The 21,914-nt window shown below is 45.9% G+C and overlaps 1 protein-coding gene across 1 annotated transcript in view; it reads right to left on the bottom strand.

Moving 5' to 3' along the window:
* Positions 1-21,914, bottom strand: part of ADSS2 (adenylosuccinate synthase 2) — a 1,823,915-nt gene that overhangs the window by 462,165 nt on the left and 1,339,836 nt on the right. The window lies entirely within an intron of this gene.

Here is a 21,914-nt window from a genome sequence, read left to right as displayed (position 1 = left end):
AATGGGCCTTGACAGGTGACATCAGTTGCTTTCCATGAAAGAAGTAGCAAAAGGCTATTGCCTTAGAAATCCAAGAGGCAATGGTGTTTTTAGACACTGCTTTGCCAAGAGCTCTAGGATGGAATGAGAATAAAAGTTGGTTAGACTGCCTGACAGATTTTTGTCTTATCTAGGTAGAACCTCAGTTGCCTGGAAACATGCAGGAAATGCAAGGCCCTTTCCGAGGAGTTCTGTGGTTGTGGATAAAACACAGGTAGATTAATGGTCTGGTTTAAGGAAATTTCGTTGAATACTTTAGGCATGAAAGAAGGGTTAGTTCTGAGACAAACCCTATCTTTATGAAAAATAAAGTAGGGAGGAGAAGTCATAAGAGCTTGGATCTCAGAGATCATCCTGGCAGAAGTAAGGGCCACTAATAAAACTGTTTTCCTTGTGCAGAATTTAAGGGAAGAGGAGTGGGCTGGCTCAAAAGGTGCAAATATAAGCTTTTCCAGCACAAAGTTGAGGTCCCAAGGAGGGGGAATAGGCTTACAGGGAGGTCTTACATGAAGGACCCCTTTCAGAAACAACTTGACTTCCAGTCTGGAAGCCAAGGATGGAGTCAACGGAAGGCAAGCAGAAATGGCAGATAAGTGTACTTTTACTGAAGAGTAGGTCAACCGCGAATGTAGTAACTCATACAGGTAGGAAAGGACCAGTGGAACAGTAACTAGAAAAGGGTCCTGTTGGTTCCTGAGGCACCACTGGGAGAATCATTTCCACTTTGATAAGTAATTTCTCCTGGTACTTGGTTTCCTGGCCTCCTGTAGGACAGCAGGTACATCCTCTTGAGTATAGGTGCCTAAAGGGGATCAGAACTCTATCACCCACATTGTCAGTTAGAGATTGAGTAGGTGGGGGTGAATCAAGGATCCTCTGTATTGTGTGAGTAGGTCAAAGTGGTAAGGTAACCTGTGGTGATTGCCTTGGGCTAAAAGGTTGAGAAGGGGAAACCAATGCTGTCTTGGCCAGAAGGGAGTCACCAGCAGGATTTTTTGTTTGTCTTTCTATATTTTCATGAGGACTTTGTGAATCAGAGGAAATGGAGGGAAGGCATGAAGGAACATTCCCTCCCATGAAAAGGAGAAGGCGTCCACTTTCCAAGCCTGTGCATGAGGGAACCTTGAGCAGAACAGAGGCATTTGTTTGCTCGGGGAGGAGGCAAACAGATCTGCTTGAGGAATACCCCACCTATGATTTAGATCCAGAAATACCTCCCTGTGGAACATCCATTCGTGGGAGGTTGATAAGGTTCTAATCAGGGCACCTGCTATCCTGTTTTCTTCTTATGGGATGTAGACTGCCTGCAAGTGAATTTGAAGATCTGCTGCCAGGGCCAAATCTTTATTTCCAGACTGCAGAGGGGGTAAAACTTTGTTCCTCCTTGCTTGTTTATGTACCACATCAGTCATGTTGTCTGATGACCTGTAGGGTGCTTGGCAGAAGGATCTGTTGAAAGGTCTGCTTGCCCAAGGATAGGGCCTTTAGCTCTCTCAGGTTGATGTGGTCTTCCTTTCCTGAATAGACCACTCCCCCTGAACTTTGTGCTGGTTGTTGGCATGGTGAAGGATGGCTCCCCAACCTAAATCGGGTGTGTCTGTGTACAGATGCTGTTTGTGTGGGGGGGACCTGCAGTGGAACCTCTTGATTCAGGGAAATGGTGGCAATCCACCATGAGAGTTCCTTCTTTAAGCATGGAAGAAGGGGTAGTTCTGTATCCAGGGATGAAAGTGATGACTCCAAGAGTTTCTCAAGACCCACTGAAACTTCCTCATGTGAATTTTGGCAAGAGGGATCATGGGAATCAAGGAAGCCATGTATCCTAGTATCCTGAGAAATTCCCTTGCTATGATATATGCTAGAGGTAGCAGGGAATGGATGAACTGAGAAAGAAACTCTATTTTCTGTGGAGGGGCAAAGACTGACATCAAGTCTGTCCTGATCCTGCACCCCAGGAAGACAAGGTCTTGGGATGGAGTCATTTGAGACTTTAGGCCATTTAGTATGAAGCCTAGACTCTGTAGGATTCTGCACACAATGTCCAAGTGTTGGGGAGGATGAGTGGATCCTGGTGCAAAATAAGAAGGTCATCCAAGCAGGGGTAAATGTATATGCCCTGCAGTCTGCAGTGTGCAATGGCTGGGGCTAGGCTCTTTGTGAAGACTCTTAGTGCTGTGGAGAGACCAAAGGGTAAGGCAAAAAACTGAAAATTAGAAGAACCCACAGAGAAATGTAAATATCTTCTGTAAGATGGAAAGATGGAGATATGTAGGTAAGCAGCCTTCAGATCCAGGAAGACCATGAAGGCTTGCTGTGGTATGAGGGGAAGGAGGTGCTGTAAAGTTAGCATTTTAAAGGTAGGCACTTTGAGAAAGAGATTGAGGTGGGATAAGTCGAGGATGGGTCTCCAGAAAGATCCTTGAATAGAATCCCTTGGCTAACTGATCCTCTGGGACTGGTTATACAGTACCCTGAGACAGAAGTTGGCTGAGGATAGGTGGGAGGAAAGGGAGCTGATTTTGAGGGGGTTGTGGTATCCCCTGTAAGGGAGGGGTAGCCCACCAGGTCATAAAGTATCCCCTGTCAATGATGGAAAGCACTCATTTGTCTGAGATGATTTTCTGCCAGGAGGGTAGGGATAGGGTGAGATGTAGGGACAGGGGGGGTGGAGCTGGTTAAGGGAGGAGAATCACAGTGGAGGAGCTCTGCCTGTGTCTGTCTGCCTCCGAAAGGAAGATGGAGGAGGTTGAAGACCTCGGAGCAGATTGTTTTCTCGTACGTCTGCATCCCCTGGAGTGAGTAGCAGAGGGGGGACTGTCTCTTGACAAAGCTAGGTTTTTGAGGGAAATTTCTATGAAATCTAGGAACAGGTGAGACTAGTAGATGTTTTAAATTTTGTAAGTCTTTACCTTTTTCCTGTAGAGACTTAAGTAGTTCTGCACAGGCAGCTCCAAACAGGCCTTTGTTGTCCAAAGGTGCATCTAGCAACTTAGCTTGAACATCCAAAGGTAAGAGCTGGAGTCTCAGCCATGTAAATCTCATTAACACAGAACCAGAAGCAGCTGACTTAGCAGAAGCTTCTACAGAAGCATAGCTGCACTTGAAGGAGTGTCTGGTCACTTGAGAGTCTGTGGACAGAAAGGCACTTATTTGAGTCTTAACAGGAGATTCTGGAACCTCTGGCAGAAGATTACAGGCCTTGGTTAGAGAATCTGAGGCAAACTTTTGCATATTTGTCTGATAAGTAATAGCCCTAATGGCCAAAGTGGAAGACGTATAAATGTTCTTCCCTAACCTGTCCATAAATTTACTGTCTTTATCTGTAGGGAAAAGAGAAGAAGAAAGAAGTTACCTAGAGGACTTATCTGGTGACAATGCAATCACCGCAGGATCTCCTGAAGGATTTCTGAAAAGGTGCTGTTCCTGAGCGGACACTTTATAAAATCTGTCTGGCCTCTTAGATGCAGGAGGTTGTAACTCTGGGCTTTGTAAGGCAGTAGAGAAAGCATCCTAAAATGCAGGAAGAAAGGGGGGAACTGCAGATGGTGAGGGCTGCTCCATCTGCAAGAGCTCAAAGTATCTCTTTTTTGTCTCAGAGACATCTGATAGTTCCCATATGAAATTTTGTCTGAGTAGGGAATGGTATCCGGGAATGGTATCCCCAAAGGAAAAATCTCCTCCAGGGGAATCAGGAGTGAGAGATTCTTCTTCTTCTGGGGTAACAAAGTCTTTAGGTGAATCCAACTGAGAGCAATAAATTAAGGAATCATCTGAAGAGGAAGACTCCTCCTCAGAGACTTCTTGAGGGGTATCAGATAAGCCTCCCTGTAGGATCTTAAAAAGCCTTGAACAGAATTTGGGAAAAGGTCTCCCAGGGGACTAGGGTCTTTAGAAGTGTGCTTCTGCTTCTGTTTCCTTTTTAAAGGGGAAGAGAGAGCAGAAGTGGGCCTAGGAGCCGACATTACAGTGGTTGCCAAGACTGTAATAGAAGCAGGGCCCTGCGAAACAATGAGCCGTGGTTCCTCCTCACCATCTGGGTGTTATGGTTAAATAACCTCAGCAGACATACTCTTTGCAGAGCCGGCTTGTAATTCGGTTCCTGGTTGCTGCACAGTACCTGGTGTCCAGAGCGATCTTGGGCTGATATCTACCTCGAAGATAACACCGGATGACTGAGGCACTGTCAAGGTGTCAGGCCTAACTTTCTTGGCCTTCTTCCTAGGCAGCTGGTCGGAAGGGCCCACTCCACTTTCCATTCTGGACGCCAAATATCAGAGGCGCTGGTTTTCTAAATAAAGTTTTAAAGCTGCTAGATGGCTTCTTAGGGTTTTCGGAACATAGGATTGACAGATCTGACAGGCCTTGCAATCGTGAACCTCCCCCAGACAAAATAAACACTGCTCGTGTGTGTCCTTATAAGGGATTTGCCTACCACAAGCACACTTTCCCTTAGTAGACGACATGTATGTCTGACAAAAAGCAAATAAGCAAAGAAATTCCCACAAAGGTACTTATCTCTGAGTACACAGACAGAAAATGATCATGAAATCAGAAGGACGATGTTGAGTGAAAGCTGTAATTCTGAACTGGTGGACAGACGTCTGATTCTCACTGTGGCAGAAAAAATTCTGAGTTGGGTACATGCAGACGTCACAGTTATAGCCAACGTCAGTTTATGGCCCCTGTGTTCTACGTTGCACATACCCCTCATTGAAAGACTTTGGTATACTGGCCGGATGTCCGGTGCTGCAGGCAGCAACTCTCTAAGGTTATGAATACTGCAACATGAGAATAGAAGGACATCACTATATTTATCAACCAAAGTAAAATCATTGATAGAAGGGTCTTTGCCGTGGATATCAATCAACTGCATTTCTAAAGGCATTTCAAGATCCAATACAAACTACTTCCTAACAATCAAATGTATCTAGGAAATGTTCCCCCACCAGTTCACAAAGACATTATATCCTTCATAAAAAAGTGCCCCTTCCCATTTTATACCACTTGAGTACTAATGTCTGGTGTCAATCACACTAGGGTACAGACGAGACACCAAAATAATCTAGGCAAGACAAAAACACCTGCAAAACAGCAGAAACAAAGTAAAATAGTATCAATAGGGGAAAAAATCAAGAATAGTGTATTTCTGTTTAACAGCCATCTGAGAAACAATGTCCATTTCTAACTTCATCCATCCAAGCCAAGCTTCACTGAAACAAAAATAAGAGCCTCAAAATAGCTAAGACATGACAAGCAAATTCCCCAAGAAGAGAGAAGATGAATAGTAAAGGTACCAGCTTAACCATCCAAGACAGGTTTAATGAAAAAAAAAATCAAGAACTCAAGTTAAAATATGATAATCAAACTACATTAGGTACTGCCTTACCCATCAAGGATATGCTTTGTAGAAAATAAAATATCAAGACAGATGAGATATAACAACAAAATTAAACAATGACAGAGAGGAGTGCAATGGTAAAGGTAATTCCCTAAAAAACAGCTCCTCCCCTTGAAGATACAATCAAAGACAAGGAAGGCTTACTATCTTTCTTATATATCTTCATTATTGATCTCAGAACATCCCAATATAAAAACATATGTACAATCACCATGTACAGTCTATCTTACATTCTTCCAATTTTTCTGTTAAACAGCTCATTTCAAGAAATATCACAGCCCTTCATTTTGATACCACATTTTTTTCCTTTGGTAATATGAAGCTACACATCTTTATGTCTTGCCTATATTTCCAGGGATTCCATTTAGAATACAACATAAGCTTGTATATTCATATCCATGAATTTAATATTTGCCACATCTTATTCCTCTTCCAATTACTGCATGAAAAAATGGTTGCATCTTAACAAAAATTATAAGACTGAATCACTTTTCTTTACCCCAGATCTTCATTATTCCTGTTTATTCTATTATGCAGATGTTGTTCTTCTTTCGGCTTTTCCCGGTTAGGGGTCGCCACAGTGGAACTCCGGTCCGCTAATGATTGGCAGTAGATTTTTATGGTGCCGAGGTGCCAGCTCGACGCCCAACCTTCAACGAAGGCACGCCCATTCATGCATGTCTTTCGAAAGCCACTTGACCACGGGGAGGACATGCAGACTCCACACACAATGCGCTCCAGCCGAGAATCGAACGGGAGAACCTCTTGCTGTGAGGCGACAATGCTACCGCTGCACCACCACGGTAGATATTCATGCTAATTAATACACATTTACTCAGTGTCTGAAGAATTTTAATTCTACTCTTTGCTTATCAGATACCTTTGCCATCAGCAGAACACTGATATCTGAAATTAACACATACTGACTCTAAGACAAGACAAAGAGGATCAAAATGGTACCTTTAAACAAGCTGAGTTACCTTACATTTAAGACTATGGTCACTTTAGTTTTGCTATGAAACCCATAATTTCTGAGCAATGAACACAAACATTACCCTAAGCTAGATATGAAATATAAATATTTGAACACTGTTAGCAAAAGACGCAAAAAAAAAAAAAAAAAAAGAAGTTATGTACTTACCATAAAGTTCCATCTGTGTTGTCCATTTTCATTCTTCCTCAACTGATGGGTACTCAGCTGTTACAAAAGTTTAGGGTAACCGAAAAGCTCTCGAGCGCCTCCTTTACCCATAATATACCAACTCTAAGCTACTTCAGATTTTGTTTGCTGATTTTTTACCACAAAAGGAATGTTTAACATTCATAAATGCAGGAGACGTAAAACTGCATATGCTGTTAAAGGAAAAAACTCTATCTGGAGCTCAATATAAAGGACAATGATGTCCCTCTAACAGCTCATTCATCCAGAAGTTTGTGAACAGAAAGGATGGGGGCTGGTGGGTGGGAAGTTGAGGAAGAATGAACATGGACAACACAGATGGAACATTATGGTAAATACGTAACTTCTTTATCTGATGTCAATTTTCATTCTATCCTCAACTGATGGGACAAAGTCCCCAGCTACCTATATTCCTGGGTGGACTCTAAGGAAGGATATGATGCTCTACCCCTGGAGACCAGATCCAATTTGTAAGGTGTAATAAAAGTATGGGGAGTAGCCCAAGTTGCTGCTGCACATATGTTGTCCATGGACACTCTGGATAGAAAAACTGAAGAAGTTGCCATGAACCTAGTTGAATGACCTCGTACCGGTTGTAGTAAGATAATACACAATTTGCTATAGAAAAATGAAATACAATCCATTAGCCATCTGGCTAAAGTTACTTTTGTTTTCAGTTCTGCAAGGGAAACAAATAATTGGTCAATTTCTCCGATGTCTTTTGTTCTATGCAGGTAAAAATGTAACTGTCTGTGAGCATCCAATAAATGTAACAAGAAGTCATGTACTCATCATAATGTTCGATGTATGTAGTCCATCTCGCCTCACATTCTTGCTCGCGGGTTCGGAGCCGAATATCGGCTCCAACTCGGCCAACTTTTCTACTAGCTCGAAGTCTCTCATTGGCTGGGCCAAGCAGGTATCCCATGCTGCACCGCTCCATAAACCCAGATCTAGTTTGCTGCGAACCCCACAATCACACCTCATGCATGACAACAACCCAATAAGGTAGAACACTATCAAGGAGGATAAGAAAAACAAGCTACCATTGAAGGGTACTCTAGCACCAAACCTAAAGTACAGTTTTGTACCTACCATAAATGTAGATGTTCAAGTGCTAATACAGCTGCAGTCATAACAGATGGGTTCTCCTGCCGTCAGGCGGGTCCTCAGTTGGCTGAATTCCAAAGTCTAGGTCTGGCATTGGTTGTCGTCACCTCTTCCCTGACGTCAGTGTGACAGGGATATAAAAGAACCAGCCGACGCCATTTTCTTCAGTTTTTCTTGCCCCAGATGTCAGGTGCCCCCAGAAGGAAGGCAAAACATAAATTTATGTAATAAAGCAAATGCAATATAATCAAAAAACAGCAGTTGCAAGCAAATACACCATAAAAGAATACCCCAATGAGGTTGTATGAGGAGGTGTTAGCCATAAGGCCTGTCCCAAGAGGGGAAGGAGGGAGGGAAACCTGGACTGCAGCTGTATTAGCACTCGAACATCTACATTTATGGTAGGTACAAAACTTTACTATGTTCATCATGCATATAGCTGCAGTCATAACAGATGGGTAGAATCCCAAAGCTAATAAAGGAAGGTAGGCACTAAGTGGAGCTAGGTGGAGCCAGGATGCCCTGCAAGACTGCAGTGGCAAAGCCCGCTCTAGTTTTGGAGTATAATGGTAGGTGATAGTGCTTGGAGAAAGTATGTACAGAACTCCAAGTGGCTGCTTCCAAAATATCTTTGGTAGGAACCCCCCCAGAGGAAAGCTGCAGAGGTAGCTGTGGCCCTTGTGGAGTGAGATCTGATGCCTGTAGGTACAGTTTTACCATGAAAAGAGTAACAAAAGCGTATGCAGTGGGCTATCCATTTTGAGATTGTCTGTTTGGAAATAGGCTTCCCTTGAGCACCTGTAGCATAGGACACAAAGAGTTGCTCTGATTTTCTGAAAGGCTTTGTTCTGTCCAAATAATAACAGAGCTGTCTGTGAATGTCCAAGGAATGTAGTAACCTCTCCCCTTTGTTTTGTGGATTAGGGTAAAAGGTAGGTAAGTGGATAGCCTGATTCAAGGCTACCCTGGATACTACCTTTGGCATAAATGAAGGATTGGTTCGTAAGGAAACTCTGTCCTGATGGAAAATGATGAAAGGCTGCACAGCCATGAGAGCTTGTAGTTCCGAAACCCTGCGTGCTGAGGTGATAGCTAGAAGGAAGGCTGTTTTCCATGACAAATATTGCAGATCTCCTGAAGCAGCTGGCTCAAAAGGAGGCAGGGTTAGTTTTTCTAGAATGAAATTGAGGCCCCAAGCAGGTACTGGTTGCTTCCTTGGGGGTTTTATATTCTTAGCCCCTCTGAGGAACTGCCTTAAGAGAGGGTGAGAGAATAAAGGGGGATCAGTGTTGTACTCCGCAGAAATGGCTGAGGCATGGATTTTGATGAAGGAGAATGAAAGTCCACTGCCTAGCAGCTCGGCTAGGTACTGTAGTATTTGAGGTAAATTCAGTATTCCAGGATTCTGACCCTTGTTCTGATTCCAGACACAGAACTGTTTCCATTTTGCGGAGTAGGCTTTTCTAGTGGAAGGCCTTCTGGCCTCCAAAATGACATCCTGCACCTCCTTGGAGAGTAGGGTCTGCTGTGAATTTAAGGAATCCTCCATGCAGCTAGATTGAGTGTTTTCAGCTGACTGTGAAGAGTTTTGAAGTTGTGCTGAGTCAGTAGAAGAGGCATTAGAGGCAGGATCCATGGTGGGGAATGCGTCAGGCTCCTCAGGAGTGGGTACCAGTGTTGTCTTGGCCAGTCTGGAGCAATGAGAATTATCTTTGGTCTGTCTGCTCTGGCTTTTAATAGAACAGTGGCCAGTAGTGGAAGAAGTGGAAAGGCATAAACTGTCATTGTTGTCCAACTGAAAGAGAGTGCGTCCACTTTCCAGGCCTATGGATGAAAGGCCCTTGAGCAGAATTTTGCCAATTGGTAATTTCTGTGGGTGGCAAAGAGATCTATGTCTGGCCTTCCCCATGCTTGAATGATCATTGTGAAAACTTGAGGATGCAACTTCCATTCGTGTGGATCTGTCATATTTCTGCTTAGGTTGTCTGCCAGTGTGTTTTCCTTCCCTGGCAGGAATTGTGCTTGAAGTTGGATTTGCAGTTCCAGAGCCGTGTTCCAAAGGGACATGGCTAGTCTGCACAGGGGATATGAATGAGTTCCTCCCTGTTTGTTTATGTACCACATCACTGTGGTGTTGTCTGTTCTTATTAATAGTTGTCCTGGATGCAGTAGGTATTTGAAAGCCATAATAGCATTTATTACTGCTAGCATTTCCTTTTGATTGATGTGTAGGTGCTTTTCTTTTTGTGACCATTTGCCCTGAATGTAATAAAGCAAATGCAATATTACATCTGTCATGTGCGTCCCCCAGGCGTAGTCCGAGGCGTCTGTTGTGATGACTTGATTTGCTTGAGGCTTGCAGAATGGGAGACCTGTGTTTCTTTGGCATGCTTGAGCCCACCACAGAAATTCCTTTTGAAGATGGAATCAGTGGTATGATTGCTTCCAAACTGTGGCTGTGTTGAGACCATAAGTTTTTTAGGTACCATTGAAGTTTTCTCATATGCAGCTTTGCACATGGGATTAGCAGGATGCAAGATGCCATGAATCCCAGAGCCTGCAGGATTTTCCTTGCAGTCAGCCTGGTGAAGGTTGCCAGTTTTCTGAAGTATTGAGTTAATTGCCCTTGTTTCTCTGGTGTAAGGTAAGCCATCTGGGTGTTTGTATCCAAGCTGGCACCCAGGAAAATTATTGTTTGAGAGGGTATTAGTCTTGACTTCTTTTTGTTGACTGTGTATCCCAGAGATTTCAACAACATTATTACAAACACCAGGTGTTTCAGAAGAGTGTGTTTGCTGTCCGCTTGGATCAGGCAGTCATCCAGATATGGGTATATTTGTATCCCTTGAAGTCTGCAGAAGGCAATTACTGATGTCAGGCATTTCGTGAACACTCTGGGCGCAGTAGATAAGCCAAAGGGCAATGCAGATAATTGATAATGGGATGAACCTGCAAGAAATCTGAGGTATCTTCTGCAATCTTGTCTGATTGGGACATGCAGGTATGCCTCCTTGAGGTCCAATGTTACCAGCCAAGACTCCTTGCCCAGCATGGGAAGAAGCTGCTGTAATGTGAGCATCTTGAACTTTGGTACCAGTAAGTATGTGTTTAGGATGGATAGGTCCAAAATAGGTCTCCAATCTTTGCCCTTCCTTGGTACCAGGAATAGTCTGGAATAAAAACCTTGACCCTGTTCTTGTGCAGGTACCTCTTGAATAGCTTTCATGTCCATGAGATCTGAAATTTGTTTTTGTGCCTCTGCCCTTTGATTGTGTGGCAGGTTTGGCATGCCTCTCATTTGTGGAAGGATGTGAAAGTGAAATCTGTAGCCTTTGTCTATAATGTCCAGGATCCATTTGTCTTTTGTGACAATATGCCAATTTTTCGAAAATAATGCCAGTTTTCTGCCTAAAGGTGCTGCCATTTGAGCCTTGCTTGGCATGCAAAGGGGGAAGTCATTGGGTCTGCCTTCTGAACGGCTGTGAACTATCCTCACCCCCTCTTGGTGTAGGTGTTTGCCATTGTCTGCCTCTAAATGATCCTTCAGATTGCCCTCTACCTCTCGGGTGCCTGTATCTACCTCTTTGAGGTCTGTCCGTGGCTGGAAAGGACCAATTTTTTGAAGGCCAATTTCTACTGAAACGTGGCGGTTGTACCTGTAGGAAATCTTTCACTGTTTGCATTGATTTTGCCTTTTCCTCCATTTTCTTTAATACCTCCTCAGCTTTAACACCAAACAATACATCTTTTTGAAGAGGTGCATCTAGTAATTTAGCTTTGACATGATCTGGTAAGGTTTGCTCTTTGAGCCAAGCATGTCTACATATGACTGATCCTGTAACAGCAGCTCTACAAGAGGCCTCTAAAGCATCAAAACCACATTGCAAGGTAAGTTTACCCACTTGCTCTGCACTATGCAGCAAATCCTGCAACTCTTTCAAGTCTGGTTGTTCAGGTTGTGACATTTTGCTTTTCAACTGAGATAACAAAAACTGTTGATACTTTAACATATGAAACTGACAGTTTAAAGCCCTCATGGTTAAACTGGCCGAGGTGTATACCTTTTTCCCCACCTTTCTAAAGCTCTGGAATCTCTCTCTGAAGGTAATGGATTTTTGGCAGTGGAGGCCTTAATTCCCTTGGGACCCTGTGAAATAGTTTCTGGGTCAGCCGCATGGTTTTGTATAGGAATTGGTGTGAATCAGGAACCCGGTAATACCTGTCAGGCTTGACTGGAGCTGGAGGTAAAGAATCTGGGTTAAGGCTGGCCTCTGAATACACATCATCTAGTATGTCTAAGACAGGAGGTATAGCCAGAGGCCCGTGCTGAGGGAGCAAAAGAAAATCCTTGAGCCTTTTCTTGGAGTCTGTGTACTCTTGGCCTTCCCAGTGGAAGTGTTCCCTCAAGGTATGCAAGGTTTCCCCAAAAGAGTAATCCTCAGGGGGGGAGACAGAGGGAATGGAGTCCTCTGCATCAGAATCTTCAAAAGGGGAGTAAGAATGTTCCTGGTCCTCAGAATGTTCTGAAGTAATGGAGGCCTGGTATGAGGAAGGGTAGTCTTCCTCCACTCTGGGCCTTTTGTCCAAGGGGGGTTGAGAACCCCTGATAAGAGTAATCAAATCCTCAGCCATTTTGAGCATCTGCTTTTTAGGCATGGGGCCTTGAGAAGGGCCCTGTGGAGCTTGTCTTTTAGAATGCATGGCTGCTTTAGATTTAGTGTAAGCCTTAATGGAAAAAGAAGGAGAAGGCCTGAAGATACCTTGAGAGGTGGCATGCCTGTCTGAATTCTGAGTTTCCCCACCAAGATTGACTTCAGTATCTGTAGTCGGGGTGAGGGCCAAAGAGCCTGCGACCTCGGGTACAGAAGACACTGCTAATGAAGTGTCAACGGTAGTCAGGGGCTGCGTAGGCACCTCGCTGAGTACCAGAGCACATGTAGTCGGCTTTAGCGTGGTGTCAGTAGAAATCACAGACCTCGTATGTCGGTCCTTATCTTTACGTCATTTACTCAAAATTGGAGACGGAGTATCCGACGACATGTTGTAATTAAACTTTTTGCCAAAATAGTGTTGGGCGAACTCCGCCCGATGCTTAATAGTGCGTCTGTTGAATGTAGCACAAAAACGACAGGCCGAGACGTCGTGGTCTGGGCCTAAGCAAGGTATACAGAGGGAATGGAAATCCTTATGCGGTATTTGCTTCCCACATGAAATGCAATTATTAACTTTGTCTGACATCGGTCTGAGGCAAGAAAAGTTTCCCCAACGGGGTACTTAGCTTTCAAGAAGTCTTCGGTTAAGAAATATTCGTAATCTCAGGAGCTGGCCGACCGGCACTTGTGAACTGCTTCTGCTTCGGGCACCGCGCGGCAAGAAAGACTGAAGAAAATGGCGTTGGCTGGTTTTTTATACCCCTGTCGCACTGACGTCAGGGAAGAGGCGACGACAACTGACGCTGGACCTAGACTTTGGAATTCGGCCAACCGAGGACCCGCCATCCTCCAAATCCCCCAGGAAGGGGGCAGGTGGGAGGGTAAGTAAGAATGTGATGCGAGATGGACTACATACATCAAACGTTATGGTGAGTACATAACTTCTTGATGCTATGTAGTCCAATCTCGCCTACATTCTTACTCGCGGGACAGTGTCCCCAGCACCTCTATCCTGGGAGGCTTAAAGGAAGATACTCCTGAGGACTGTGGAACCAAAGGAAGCCTGGCCCCTAGAAGCCACGTCCAGTTTGTAATGAGTAATAAAGGTGTGCGGGGAAGACCACGTGGCTGCAGCACAAATATCATCCAAAGATAGTCTGGCATGGTATGCGATAGATGCGGAAACAGCCCTAGTAGAGTGAGCCTTGACGGGGAATGGTAATTTTTTTCCTGCTGAAGAATAAATAAAGGAAATACAATTCGCAATCCATCTGGAAATGGTAACCTTGGAAATAGGGGATCCCGCTCTATTTTCTGAAAAGGAAACAAACAATTGGTCAGATTTTCGTAGGTGTTTGGTCCTGTGTAGATAGAATCGCAATTGTCTGTGCACATCCAGTTGATGAAATCTAAACTCTGCCTTGTTGGAGAATTGAGGGAAGAACACTAGCAGCTCAATAGACTGATTGAGATTAATAGTAAATGTTACTTTGGGAAGAAAGGACAGATTAGGTCCAAGAGAAACTCTGTCCTTATGAAAATTTAAATACGGGGGTTTAATGGAGAGAGCTTGAATCTCTGACACCCATCTGGCTGAAGTGATGGCTTTTAGGAAAGCCGTCTTCCAGGACAAAAACTTTAACTCGCAGGAGGCAGCCGGCTTGAAAGGTGGGGAAGTAAGCAACACAAAGTTCAGATCCCAGGGCATAATAGGTTCTGAAACAGGTGGCCGGAGTAATAAGGTGCCCTTTAGAAAGGCCTTACAGAGTTTATGGGCCATAAGGGAAGGCTCATAGGAGGTATGAAAGCTTGAAATAGCCGTCAACTGGACTTTAATGGTAGCGGGCACAGAACCCTGCTGAAAGAGAATGAACAAGAACTCCAAAACAGCAGGAATTGGGGCTGTGTAAGGGTCAATTCCCTGGGTATGAGCCCAAATAGGAATCTCCTCCATTTGCTGGAATAAATCTTCTTAGTCGAAGACTTATGGGAAGATGATAAGATATGTACTACCTCAGGTGAAAAACGATGAAGTCTGACTAACGACGGAAGTGGAGTAGCCAGGCTGTCAACCTGTGGGTCCGCAGGGAGGGATGGAACTGTCCCGACATGTGTGTCAGTAGGTCTGGTACTGGGTCCAGAATCCAAGGAGTGTCCACAACGAATGGATGGAGAAAGGAGAACCAGACTTGGCGAGGCCAGTGTGGGGCAATTAGAATCATCTTGCCTCCCAAGGATAGGGCTTTCTGAATCACTCGGTAACAGAGGAAACGGAGGGAAAGCAAAGAGCAGACTGGAGGGCCAATCATGGACTAGAGTATCCCTGGGTGATTCCCCCTGTGGGGGGATCAGGGTGAAGTAGTTGCTGCATTTGTCATTGAGGGGACTGGCAAAAAGATCGCAGCAAGGCTGACCCCACCTGCCGAATATCTGTTCCGCAACCAGAGGGTTCAGGGACCAATCATAAGGCATCAGAATAGCTCTGCTCAGCCTGTCTGCTATCACACTGGCCTTCCCCGGAATGTGCGTTGCCACAAGGAACCGTTGGGAAGACACTGCCCACTGCCACACTCGCATGGCCTCTCTGCACAGGGGGTAAGATCTGGTTCCTCCTTGTTTGTTTAGATATCACACAACGGACATGTTGTCCGAGTGTATTGCAATCGTCCCCAGAGGAAGAGAGCTCTGAAGTGCTCGCAATGCCAGTAACACCGCTCTCATCTCTAGGACATTGATGTGCAGATGTACTTTGTAATCTTGCCACATGCCTTGGACCGTCCTGCCAAGATAATGACCCCCCCACCCCATCTGGGAGGCGTCTGTGGTCACCATGGCGACAGGTGACGGAGGAAAAAACGGTTTCCCCTCGTCCAGATTGGTGTAGCACAGCCACCAACCGAGATCCTGTTTGCATCGGTCCGTGAGTAGGATCTGGTGGGAAAGGGGGAGTTTTTGGAGAGACCATTGGGCAAAGAGAAGCCATTGAAGAAGTCTCATGTGTAATCTTGCTAGAGGCACTAACATAATGGTAGCTGCCATGGTGCCCAGAAGCTGAAGTACCCATCTTGCCTGTACTTTCCTGAGGGACAATAATGCGTGAACCTGATTCCGTAATACTCTGATCCTTTTGTGCGGCAAGAAGGCTCGCATTTGAACGGTGTCTAGCTCTGCGCCTATAAACATGACATGCTGTGAGGGCAGCAAGGCAGATTTTTCCCAGTTCAATGTTATTCCTAGATGTTGACAGAGGGTAATGGTAGCGTCCATGGCTTGGATGAGTAGATGCCTGGTGGGGGCGGTGAGGAGCCAGTCGTCCAGGTACGGAAACACTTGGAATCCTTGACGTCTCAGGTGAGCTGTCACCACTGCCAAACACTTGGTGAACACCCTGGGAGCTGTGGTGAGACCAAAGGGCAGGGCACAAAACTGAAAATGACTGGCTCCCAGCCAGAAGCATAGGTGACTCCTGGATGCCTTGTCCATCTTGATATGATAGTAAGCATCCTTGAGGTCGATGGAGCACATTCAAACTTCTTTTTCCAGCAATGGAAAAATGGACTGAAGGGTGACCATTTGGAACTTGGACTTCAGAATGTAGTGGTTCAATCGGCTGAGATATAGAATGGGTCTCAGGTCCCCTGTCCTTTTCGGCACCAAAAAGAGTCTTGAGTAAGTCCCTAATCCGATTTGGTCTGAGGGGACAGGTTGGATGACTCCCTTCTTTAGCAGCTTTGAAACCTCTAAGGCTGTGTGATCCCTTTGACTGGGTGGAACATCCGGAATTCTCCTGACTGGAGGGGGGTCTGACAAAAAGGGGATGGCATAACCTCCGGAAACTATTCGTAACACCCATCGATCCTGGGTAATGCTTTCCCAGGCTTCCGGGTATAACGATATGTGGCCCCCGACTGGCTCCGGAATAGCACAGTCAGGCAACACATCAGGAATGATGGTAGGAAGAACCGCGAAAGGAATAAAGGTCTCCCAAGTTGCGGGGTCCTCCTCTGCCTCTAGGGTGGATTCTTCCTGAATAACCTCCCCCTTCTCTGCCTCTGGAGGGGGACTCACCTTGTGCAGCAGGAAAAAACTTCTGTGACTTCTTGAACCACATCTTCCCACCCCTCTGAGCCTTGGGGTAAGGTCTAGCGGGGAGGGAAAAACGGACCCCTAAGGCAGACAGGGCCTTTCCCTTTTGCTAGCATCTGGTGAGGGTGTCTTTCACCTTGGTCCCAAAGAGCGAGGACCCATCAAAAGGAGCATCAGTGAAAAAAGACTTGAAGGCCTCCGCAAAATGACACAGGCACAGCCAGGCTTGCCTCCTGAAGGCTACTCCCGAACTGGCTGCCCTACTCATCCCTTCAGCTGCATAAGATATGAGCCTCATTGACGAGTTGACAATAGAATTGAGGGTAGACACCTGGGCATTAACCGTGTGCGCTAATGCCTCAGGTACGTTACCCGCTAGAGTATCTCCCAACTCTTTGAGGAGATCTCTCTGGAGCCGAGTAAAATGAGAACGGTAGTTCAGTGACCGTAAGGTGAAGATTGCTGATGAGAGGGTACGCTTCCCATACCGGTCCATAGTCCCAGACTCCTTGTTAGGAGGATGGACGGAGGAAGAAGTCTCAGCTACTTCCTTTTTTGTGGCTGCCGCCACCACCATGGCATCTACAGAAACCCCTCTGGATAGGAACTCTTTCCCTGGGGGAGCAGAAAGAAACTTATTGGGCCTTCTGGGCACAGGTTCCACTGAATCAGGATTCTCCCACACCCTTCGACAGATTAAATCCAAGAGCTCGTCGAAGGGTGGAGACACCCAGGAGGTGGAGGGTTGAGCACCAAAGGCGTTGAGGAATACTGACTCTTCCTCGGAGGGGGTTTTGGATGGCCAGTCACCCCTCTGTCTCAATATCTCCAGGATGTCGGAGAAAGAGACGTCATCAAAGGACGACTTGGGGGACCCCTCTGACTCCTCGAGGTCGGTATCAGAAGTGAGAGACTCGCCCTGGGAGTCTATGGGCTTCCTCTTGCATGTCTTCTTTCTGGGGGGCACACACTCCGTGGGGTCCCCAGAAAGTTGGGGACCACTCATGGGGGTATCCCCAGACCTTTGGGCTCCGCCATCTATGGATAGGGTGACATCAGAGGCTCTAGTCAGGGTGGAAGGGGACGGAATGACCGATCCGAGTGATGTAACTGACGACCTGGCCAGTGCGCTCTGCATGGCCTCGAAGGCTGGTCCCCCCGAATCCGAGGACCAATGGGCCTCCAAGGCCCCGAGCCGATGCGCCGAGAGGGAGACTCGGAACCGACAGGTGTCCCGAAGTATCCCCCTCGGGCCCGACTGAGGAAATCCAAGTGCCGAAGCCTGTGGACTGAGCTGACAGGGCCGGAGCCGACATCGGCACCGATAAACCCTTAAGGGGCATCGGCATCGTCGCTAGAACATCACTCGGAGCGGAGCACTCCGGCTCCAAAGACAAGGAAGTGCTTGGAGGAGGAACCATTGACACAAGCATCGGGGCAGGCTCCGGAGCCAACTGGGTCGGAGCCGAGAATAATTTTGCCAACACCGGCAACTGCAGGAGCCTCTGCACCACCCTATCAACATCCAAATCAGAAAGCCTGGAGGATTTGGAGGACAGGGATGGAGAGTGGGATCTCCTCTCAGGAGAGCCATGCCTAACACTGGGCGACCGGCTCCGAATGGGCTCCAGTAAAATCGGAGCCTATGTCGATTCCAGTACTACAGATACCTCCTGCGGCCCTGAGGACAGAGGAGCCAAGGAGGTAGAGTCACGTTTAGAGAGTTTCTCCGGCGGTTCCGAAGAGACAGACGGAGCCGGAGATCTTTTCTTCACCTTCAAAGCTTTAGACTTGGGTTGAGAACCAGAAGCTGAGTCTAAAGACTCCTCAAACAAAGGTTTCATGAGTCCCTTCAATATTAATTTATTTTTCCTCTCCTGGAGCACCCTCGGACTGAAGGAGTGACAGAAGCTACAAGATTCTTGCAAATGAATTGCTCCTAGGCAATAAACACGTACGGAATGTCCATCCATGATGGACATTTTGTAACTACACTTTGAACATTTTTTAAAACCTGAAGGTTTATGTTCTTTCTGATCCTTAGACATCTTGCACAATTAGGACAACTAAACAACCTAGCTAGAGGAAAAAAGGCAAAGGCGGGAACTACTGAGGATGAGATACTATACAATACTGATCACTCTACACCACGGTAACCAAGAACTTCCAAGTAAAATGGTTCTCTTAAAAAGCACAACACACTAACCACAACAAGGGGGAAGCTAAGAACTAGCTTAGATCCAGTAAGGAAAGGAACAAACACAGAAAAGGAGGACTAGGTCCTCTAATTCAAATGGGCCTAGCCCACCGGAACAGTTAGGGATACCAACTACACAACGTAACACACTGCAACAAGCAACAAGAAAAATAGCTATTAAAATAGCTTTTGTGGTTGAAACTAGCAAATTTCTCAAGAGAAATTGAAAAAAGAAAGGTACTTAGCCACAGCCAAGTGAGACCACGTCCTAGCTACATGAGCGGCAAATGAGATCTGGGGTTATGGAGCGGTGCAGCATGGGATACCTGCTTGGCCCAGCCAATGAGAGACTTCGAGCTAGTAGAAAAGTTGGCCAAGTTGGAGCCAATATTCGGCTCCGAACCCGCAAGTAAGAATGTAGGCGAGATTGGACTACATAACATCATGTATTCACCCTTGTTTGCAAAATTAGGGAAGTATATTAGCAAATTAATGGATTGATTGATATTAGATTCTGACACCACCTTGAGAAGGAAGGAAGCATAAGTAGCATCACTCTATCCTTGTGAAAGATCAAGTATGGAGGTTTTGAAGACAAAGCTTGAATCTCTGAAACTCATCTAGCAGAGGTAATGGCTACTAGAAAAACAGTTTTCCAAGCATCTTGAAGGCCTATTAAGCACGTCCAGTCATCCTTACCCAGAAAAGGGAGAATGGACTGAACCATGACCAACCAAAACTTGGTATGTCGAACTGCCTTGTTCAAGTTGTTGAGATCAAAAATTGGTCTCTAGTCTCCTGTTTTCTTTGGCACTAAAAAGAACCTTGAGTAAGTTCCAGATTCTATCTGGTCTTGTGGGACCTCTTGTATGACTCTTATTTCTAGCAGCTTTTGTATTTGAATCGATGCATCTTCCCACTGACTGGGTGGAATATCCGGGATTTTTCTTGAGATTGGAGGTGGATGGGAAAGAGGTATTATATAGCCTCTGGATATAATCCTCTGCACCCAAGTATCTTTTGTCATGACTAGCCATGCTCTCTGGTGCAGGAATAATTGACACCCAGTTGCCTCCAAAGGTGGGTGATCAGGCCTCCTTTTAGGAGCACTTGTAGGGTCAGTCCAAGACTCTCTGGACCCCTGTTTTTCTGGGCCTCCTCTGCTGCAGGGGCAGCAGAGGCCATTGAGGTTCCCCCCTCTGCCCTAGGGGAATCTTCCTCTATGTGTGTCCTGGAAAGGACCCTGGCATTTCCTGAACCACATCTTTTGACCACGTCATTGATTTCTTGAAAATGATCTCTGAGAGGTCAAAAAACATAAGCCCACTGCAGACAGGGTCTTTCCATCCTTCTCACACCTGGATAAAGTGTCTTTCATTGTGGGGACAAATAAGGAAGTGACTTCAAAGGGAGTATTAACAAACAAAGACTTGAAGGGCTCCACAAAATCACATAAGCAGATCCAGGCATGTCTCCTGATGGAAATGCCTGAACCTGCTACCGTTGAGGTTCATTTGGCTACATGCAAATAAGCCTTCTGGATGAATTTGAAATAGATTACAGGGTAGCCAACTTAGAAGTCACTGATGCTTGGACCTCTGCAGAAATGGGATACTGAGAGGGTATTTGAAAGTTCCTTGATCAAATCCCTCTGTAACCTAGTAAAATGTGCCAAATAATTCAGCAATCTTAGGACAAGGGAGGCTAAATCACAGACATGCTTCCCAAACTTTTTCTTTGCCCTAGACTCCTTGTTAGGGGGACGAACAGTGCTTCCTTTCTGATGGTCACAACCAAGACCAAAACTCTTACCCCAAAGGTGGCACCAGGATCTTGTCCAGTCTTCTCGGTATGGGTTCAACTGTGTCAGGTTCCTTCCATACCCATCGAGAGACCAATTCAATGAGGTCATCAGCAGGGGGAGTAACCCAGGAGGTAGACGGGCCATAACCATAAGCCTCCAGGATATTGACTCCTCAGGTGAAGGGTTGCTGGGGGTCCAACCACCTCTCTGTTTTAGGATCTCAGGGACGTCAACAAATGAGATGTCTTCTGGAGGTGATCATGGGAGCCCTTCACCTTCATTGAAGTCTATATCCTCTGTGACTGACTCTTCTGGAGAGTCCAAGTGTTTCCTGTTGCACTTTTTCTTCCTAGGGACCTCCTCAGTGGGGTGATCCAGGGAAGCCTGGAGATCTCAGACTGGCTTGTCCCTGTGGTAAATAATGATGAGGTTCTAAGCACAGACACATCAGGGTAGAAGGTTGAGGATCTGAGGGGGTTAGATCCATCTGTCCTGTCAGAGCAGAGAATACTCTCTTCACCACCTTGAAAGCCAATTGCCCCAGAGACAGAGAAGACCCCGGCACTGAGAAGGAAGGCTTCTGGACTGCTGTCCTCTCTCACTCTGGAGGCAACCTCCCCAAGGAGGAAGCCAGAGCCAAGCTATCCAGTGCCATGGGTCTAAGGGGCCGAAACAGCTCTGACAACTTCGGAGTCAACTCCTACACCTTGGATTACACAGGAAAGCTTCAGCTCTACGATTCATCCGGATCTGAAGGAATCTAAACCAGAGCACTCAGAGTAAGCTTTGGATCTGAAGATAATGCTATCTTCAGATCCAAGCCAGATGGACCTGGGACTGGGAGGCACAGATCCAGGGACTCTGAAACAACTGACAAGATCAGAGGAGGAGGTTGAACTGGGGGTGTAGTTAATGGACAGGCTTCCTGACCTGAGGAGGTAGGATACGTCAAGACACCCCACCTGAATCTGCTCCGAGATAAAGTTCCGCATCATTCTTTCCATACTTTCTTCCGTCAGACTTTTGGAAGAACGAGTCGAGGCAAGAGAAGGAGACTTGGACCGGTGCCATTCCAAAAAGGGATTAACGCACTCTAGAATGTACCTGTCAATGGAAGGTGAGTATCTGGTCCTGGGTAGAACTACAGGACTTCATGCAGTCAGATCTGATTGCTGTACTGTACCTGTGTACTATGTATGTATTCTCCCAAAAAGCCAAACAATAAACTGAGAAAACTCAAAAAGATGCAATGGAGCTGGTCGCTGTGGTAGAAATAATCCACAAGAACGAGTTGCAAGTAAACAGTCCGTTAAATCCAAAATAGCGTTTATTCAAATAAAACCACAAATTCTCCTGAGCGCTTTCGTTTGGCTCCTGCCAAACTTTTTCAAAAACAATGACAAAACTACGTGTTTGGTTAAATACCAATACGTAAGCAACAACAATTA

Source organism: Protopterus annectens, chromosome 1.part2, assembly GCF_019279795.1.
Source record: "Protopterus annectens isolate FY-2018-M chromosome 1.part2, PAN1.0, whole genome shotgun sequence".
Classification (NCBI taxonomy): domain Eukaryota; kingdom Metazoa; phylum Chordata; order Ceratodontiformes; family Protopteridae; genus Protopterus; species Protopterus annectens.
The sequence above is the reverse complement of the archived record's forward strand: the minus strand, read 5'-3'. Positions and strand labels throughout refer to the sequence as shown.